Source organism: Suricata suricatta, chromosome 1 (genome assembly GCF_006229205.1).
Source record: "Suricata suricatta isolate VVHF042 chromosome 1, meerkat_22Aug2017_6uvM2_HiC, whole genome shotgun sequence".
NCBI lineage: Eukaryota > Metazoa > Chordata > Mammalia > Carnivora > Herpestidae > Suricata > Suricata suricatta.
In genome coordinates, this window is record NC_043700.1 from 73,991,032 (window position 1) to 73,997,818 (window position 6,787).

Consider the following 6,787-nt stretch of genomic DNA (forward strand, 5'->3'; position numbering starts at 1 on the left):
GTAAGAAACAAAATGTCACCACTTTTGAATACGCCATCTGAGCATTTATGAGATATATTAAAAGGTGTGAATTTTAAGTAAGGTCTCAGAGGAAAAGAAGGCTTTTCAGCTGACCACACCGTAGTGAAAGTAGCTTCACTAATTTACCCAGGAAATCCAATGGTTAAGTTTGAGGCTAGCCCCTAGGGGAATCATAGAAGAAATTCTTTAGACTCGTGATCAAAGCCATTACCGTATCCTCAAGTGTCCCTTCTTATTTTGAAGAATGAATCCTAGTTTGTTTCTGGTACCTACTAAACATGTGACCATGGGACCTGAAACTTCACATTATGAATTTGACATCTTAACCCACTTGTCTATTAAGTCAGGTGTACTCCAAAATGCTCCATCCTCAAACGGTAATGGATATACATGACAGGACTTGATAAAGTTCTGAAGGCACATGTGAGTTTTGGTGCCACCATTTTATCCCTTTGCTATTTTTGCCTAAGGTATTCTGCAAAGCTGCCAATGATCAGTTGACTGAAAGGACGTGAAATGGGGAATTCTAGATTTCAGAAGGCCCTGCACAAAATACAGGCATTCTCAAAATACAACTTTTCACCAAGAAATTCTGGGTGCTGTTAATTTGGTTGTATCAGTAACCAAAGCACTCCTGCTTATATCAGAAGATACAACAATGGAATAATTAATTGGTAAGTTGACAATACCACCTGTCCACTTCAGGGTCTTCAGGCCACTAAGTGAACAGGAAAAAAGGGGATTATGCTGTTGACTTTTGAGATTGATTCTGTCAAGAGGAATCAGAGTTGCTGTTACACAATTAAGAAAGTAAGAAATATTGATGATTCTAAAAGAACATCCTGGAAGCCTCCTGGTTCTGAGTGTTCATTAGTAAGATTCTTTGGGAGGCACAGCATTTATATAGAAAAGATAACCAAAGTCTTAGTTTCCTCAAAAATGACAGTATAGGACACTACATCAGGTTAAGCACCTTGACATTTGAAGTGTTGGCTATATTTTTTAAAAATACACACAAAATGAGTAGTAGTAAAGTCATAATTACAACTTGAGACTCATGACCAGTTACAAAGAGAAGACCACAACAACTTCTTGTGTTTTCTTCCTTTCTCAGGCTTACACATTTCACTTCTCCCTTCTTGTTTATCTTTTCTTCTACCATTTTGTATACGGTATGTTGATGCTAAACAACTCTTCAGTTTGTCTCTTAGGATTACAATGGATTATAAATAAACTAGAAGGAAAATGGGTTTTTCAGGATGCAACAATCAATGACATTTTGTGTGGTTCCTCTTTGGAGAAGAGGTAAATGCATTTTGGACACATGAAGGTTAGTTGCACTAAGTTGGAGAAAGTTTTTTATTTTATTATTACTGAAAAAAAATTAAGCTAATGTTGCACATGCCAATGTGGATGTCAGTGGACATCTGGTGCCCTTTTTCACTTCTCAGCATCTACATCTTGTTCTTAGTGGAAGACCCAACCAATCTTCCAGGATAGAAACTCAAATTGCCCAGAATTCAGTTTTCTCTTCTCATTTGGAGGGCACCAGTCCCATCCACCAGCCCCAAACCGGGGCGGCAGTATCAGAAAGAAACAGAGATGAAGAGAATCCTCCCTGGCAGTCACAAAACAAGATTTCCCAGGGAACTTGAGGCAGTAGTGCCCCCAAGATCAGTGAGTGGCTGTAGGATTAGCATTTAAGACATTGAGATGGCTTCATTTTTCTCCTGAAACAATTTTCATATTATTTGGATATTTTCTGCAATTGTTTATAATCCAAAGAGCTATATAGTATGTTGTTTTTATTTCCTAATATCCTTTGTTTTATTCTGTTTAAAAACTTCATTTATTTATTTTGAGAGAGAGGGAATGTGTGTGTGTGTGTGTGTGTGTGTGTGTGCACGCGCGTGTGTGTACAAGCAGGGGAGGGTCAGAAAAAAGGGAGAGAGAGAATCCCAAGTAGGCTCCACACCATCAGTGCAGAACCTGACACAGGTCTCAGTCCCATGAACAATGAGCTCATGACTTGAAGTCAAGAGTAGGATGCTTAACCAACTGAGTCACCCAGATGCCCCTTGTTTCATTTTTCAGAGCTTTTTGCTTTTTATTTTGAAGTAATTTTAGGTCTATTACCTTTGAAGAAAATCCTTTCTCTGTTTAAATCATCAAGAATAGTTTTTTGTGGCTTACAATTAAGAATCCTGACTATACAGTTTTACAGTTCAACACAGGATTGTTAATTATGAATAACTAGAAATTAATTTAATATCCAAAATTTGGTATTGGGGTCAAGCAAACTGTATTCATGCCACAGAATGCTGGTAATCATTTTTAAATGTTATAGGGTAAAGTGTAATGGCATACAAAAATGTTCATGGTATACTGAGTAGTACAGAATGTTGCAAGCTTGAGTCCTAGGTCATAGGTTTTTGTAACTTCATTATCTATCTATCTATCTATCTATCTATCTATCTATCATCTATCTATCTAATCTATCCTGTGTTTATTATCTATTAGTGTATAACAAATTACCCCAAATTAAACAGCTTAAAATGACAATTGTTTTTATTCTCTCCCAAGTTTCTTTGAGTCAGGGATCTTGGGATAGCTCAGCTGGGTGGCTCTGGTTCAGTATCTCTCATGAGGTTGCAGCCAAGCTATTGGCTGGGACTGCAATCTGTGAAGACTCACCTGGGACTAAGGATCCTCCTCCAGGATCAGGAGGATTGCAAGAGGGTTGATATCCTCCCCATATGATAATCTCCACAGGACTGTTCACACCTTGCTTCCCCTATAGAAAGTAAGGAGAGAAAGAGGGAAAGAGAGATGAAAGGAGACAGAGAGAGGAAAAGAGAGAGGGAGGGAGCTTGATATAGATGCACAGTCTTTTAAAATGTAACATTATAAGTGAATTTCTACCACTAGAAGCAAGTCACTAAGTCCAGCCCACATTCAAGGAGAGGGTAAGTAAGCGTCTCTTAGTGGAGGAGTACCAAAAGATCTAGAGACACATCTTTCAAACTACCATGTACACAGGCTTATATAGATACAAATATTTAAATACATAACATATTTCATAATAAATACACCTAGAAAAGTACCTGATATAACATATGTGTATTATAAAAATCACTCCATAACTATAAATGTGTGCACATATGTATGTGTGTGTGTGCGTGTGCAAGCACTGCCTGTGCCAGCTTCCCACCTGACAGTTTCTAATGAATTACAACAAGGCCGAAACACCCCCCAGGGGAAAGGGTATTTTTTTTAATTGTGTTTACCACTGAGTTGCGCATATATACAGACATGACTCTCAGACTACGGGAAGTGAGAGAGGATGGTAGGAAGGGCAGATTTCAGGCAGGAACCATGGGATCCCTGGAAAGGATCCTAAGGAAGAAAAAGGAGCTCAATAAAACAAACTGGACTGAATTCCCAGAGACAATATATAGTGGGCTGAGGTACCAGAGCATGGCAGCTTAAGCTGCATCCACCCAGCAGTTTCTCCAGAGGGATATGGCCTCCCAGGCCTTCTATTCTAATACAGCTGCCACCAGTAGATGAATGGGCAGCAAGAGTGAATGATTAGCATTCTAATGTGAGGAATGCCCATAAATAACTGGAGAGGGTGGAGATAGGAAACAGACTTTGCAGCAGAAGACTGATGTGTTCTAAACCTAGTGAGATTTGCATATTCATATTATTATGACATTTTTGTCTAAAAGCTGTTTGCTAGACCTTCAGACTGGATAAATAACAAAAAGTTAATATTATTTTGACTTTCTTTTTTGCTAGTCTATATCTTCTAATCTTTGTATAATTAACATATTTGCTAGTAATAAAAAAATAGATTTCAAAAATACTTTTTCAAATACGAGGACCAAAATACAATAGAAAGTGAAAATAGGGTACAAAACTATAACAGTAGGAACCCCACTCATTTTTTAAGTATTATGATAATAAAAAGTGTTAATGACATTAAATATGTATAACTAGCTCTATATCCATATACTTATCTATAACTATTCAGAGGGAGAAAACGTAGCAAGAAATATACTAAAAGGTAGGTAGTCCTTATTCATGAGATTATAAATGATGTTGTTGTCTTCTTATACTTTTCTGCATTTTTCAAAAACTTTTAATGAGCATGTGTTACTGTTATGATCCAATAGAAAAAACTAACATTTTAACAATGAAAAGGAAAATAAATTATGACATTTTCATAGGATGAAATATTAATTATCAGTATTTCATTTCCAAAGAAATGTAATTACATAGTAAATGAACATGATATAATTGACAGTAGAAAGAAGGTTGAAAAGCACACATAAGCAATGCTAAATCATCTCTGTATCTGTGTGTGTATGTGTATATATATGTGTGTGTGTATGTATATGTATGTGTATATATATATATATATATATATATATATATATATCTCAAGAATTTGAATAGGACTCTTCCTGTTGTCTTAGAATTTTGGCTGAAACCCCAAAACTGAGAACAATGAGTTATAAATAACCGCACATTCTAAAGAGAGATGCTAGACACATCCATGGAAGATCCAGTGAAAAGAGCTGTTCCAGCAACTATCAACCCCTACCACCACCTCTAACCTACTTACGTGAAGTCTAAGGTTCAAAAGTGGATTAAAAAGCACTCTTAAGAGAGAAGAACAGCTCAGACTCACAGAGAATACAATGGTATTTACCCTTCCCTTCAACCTCTCCCTCAAATCTCCAAAAAAGACTGAAATAAAGTGAGAATCTTGACAGAGCATGATGTGTGTCTCCTGGAATTTCAGGATCCTGGAAACTGCTTCTCAATCTGAAAACAAGCAATGGGCTGGAGTCATCTGAGTTAGCAAAATAAGGACAGAAGATTGTCATAAGGGGCAGCTTGTACTTCAGCCATATAGCAAGGTAAGGATGCATAAGATTCTTGAGAGCTAAGTGACATGATGGATGTGACCCAAAAAGAAAACTAGGAGGCAGTTGACAAACATGTTAAGGAGTCAGAGAAATATCTGTATGAGGAAACAGCATAGCACAGAACTGTGTGTATGTGTGGGGGTGGGTGGGGGTGTGTGCACTTGCATATACAAACTGACCCTAAACTAGAAATCCATGTATTCTGTGTAAATATTTGGACAGTTTCCAAAATGGAGGACCTGGCTAACAAATAGTATTAGTCAATAGAGAATTAATATAAGTACTAGTCATCTACGACTTTGTCTCTTTTCCTCTAATTCCCCTTCCCTTGTTTGAACACTAGGGAGTCCAACAGCAGGATGAGGATTGATAGCAATATCCTGCTCGGCTTCCTATTACAAGTCCTTGAGCCAGAGTGTGACAGAAGTAGGCTGAGTAGAGGGGAGACACTTTGATTTGGATGAGAAATTAAAGTTTTGGGGCCACCTGTGTGACTCAGTCAGTTGGGCATCCGACTTCAGCTCAGGTAATGATCTCATGGTTTGTGAGTTTGAGCCCCTTGTTGGGCTCTATGCTGACAGCTCAGAGCCTGGAGCCTGCTTCAGATTCTGTGTCTCCCTCTCTCTCTGCCCCTCTCCTGCTCATGCTTTATCTCTCTCTGTCTCTCAGAAATAAATAAAATTTAAAAAAAAAGAAATTAAAGTTTTATGTGGACATTATGAGGCTTTTAGGACCTGAAAATGAATCTTCTTTTTCAAGCAGAAATATAATAATTAAAACTACATAAATACATGTTCTAGCTAAAAATGCTCTTTGTATTATTTTAATTTTATTTATTTAACAAAATGGGTTATGGGTGTGGGTATGTGTATACACGTGTGTGTGTGTGTGTGTGTGTGTGTGTGTGTAAGGAATAGATAGTTGGAATGATGACAAATAGATATAAATACAGGTAAAGGTATACAGGCATTGACACATAGACCTCCATACCTTCAAAATAATAATTTGAGAAAGCAGTGTGTCAAACTTTAACAATGGTTATCTCCAGATATAGGAATAAGAGATACCATTTTTCATCTATCCTGTCTATCCTTATCCTTTCCTATATTTTGCAGTAACACTATGTATTAATTTATACACAATAAAATTTTATCTAAAAAATTCTGATTAAGGGGCATTTTACTGTTTCACTAAAGTGCACTAGTCTGAAAATAGAAGAAGTGCTTTTGACAAAGATGGTCAAAAAAAGATACCAAGTATAGTCTGAATCTAAACAGTACATTTAACACAGGCCAGGAGTACTTTTCATGCATCCTAATATATTCCTCTATATAAGAGGAATGAATAATCATTTAAACAGCCATCATTCTCAATAAGAAAAATTATTTTTGCAGACATAGAATTTGTATCATAAATACTTGCATCTCAATTTATTTAATACTCCCATTTTTATTCTGATATTGGCTGATTTGACTTTTAAAGTTGTAGTTCACCCAGTTCCAGAAAAAACAAAAAGCTTGCTAACCACCTTTTATCCTCAAATTTACATTCATCACTCTTGTGTTGATCAACATATCTATTTGCCATACTCAGCACCCTACATGTTTCTATCCATAGAGATTCCCTTATTGACTTGCTTCAGTGCTGCTTCTGAGAAAAGACTTTCTCCTTAAGAGAAACAAAGGACCAAATGTCGTCAAAGAGCTACAGACTGAGAACCAGGAAGTTGCCCTTGATGTATTAGAAATGAATAAGAGCTAAACTATTTGATCTCTCTAGTTCTCATTTTCTTTATCTGAGTCTCTTCTTTCACACACAATTCCCTTGAA

General features: G+C 36.7%; 1 long non-coding RNA gene across 2 annotated transcripts; it reads left to right on the top strand.

Annotated features, from left to right (window-relative positions):
- The first annotated feature begins 638 nt into the window (after window positions 1–638).
- Window positions 639–5,503, top strand: LOC115292295. Of its 2 annotated transcripts, XR_003908909.1 has the most exons (5): window positions 648–695; window positions 1,221–1,351; window positions 4,503–4,730; window positions 4,832–4,949; window positions 5,302–5,503. It is a non-coding gene; the product is annotated as an uncharacterized LOC115292295 (long non-coding RNA). The 2 variants fall into 2 exon arrangements; XR_003908910.1 differs by lacking the exon at window positions 1,221–1,351 and having other exon boundaries at window positions 639–695.
- Window positions 5,504–6,787: the final 1,284 nt, after the last annotated feature.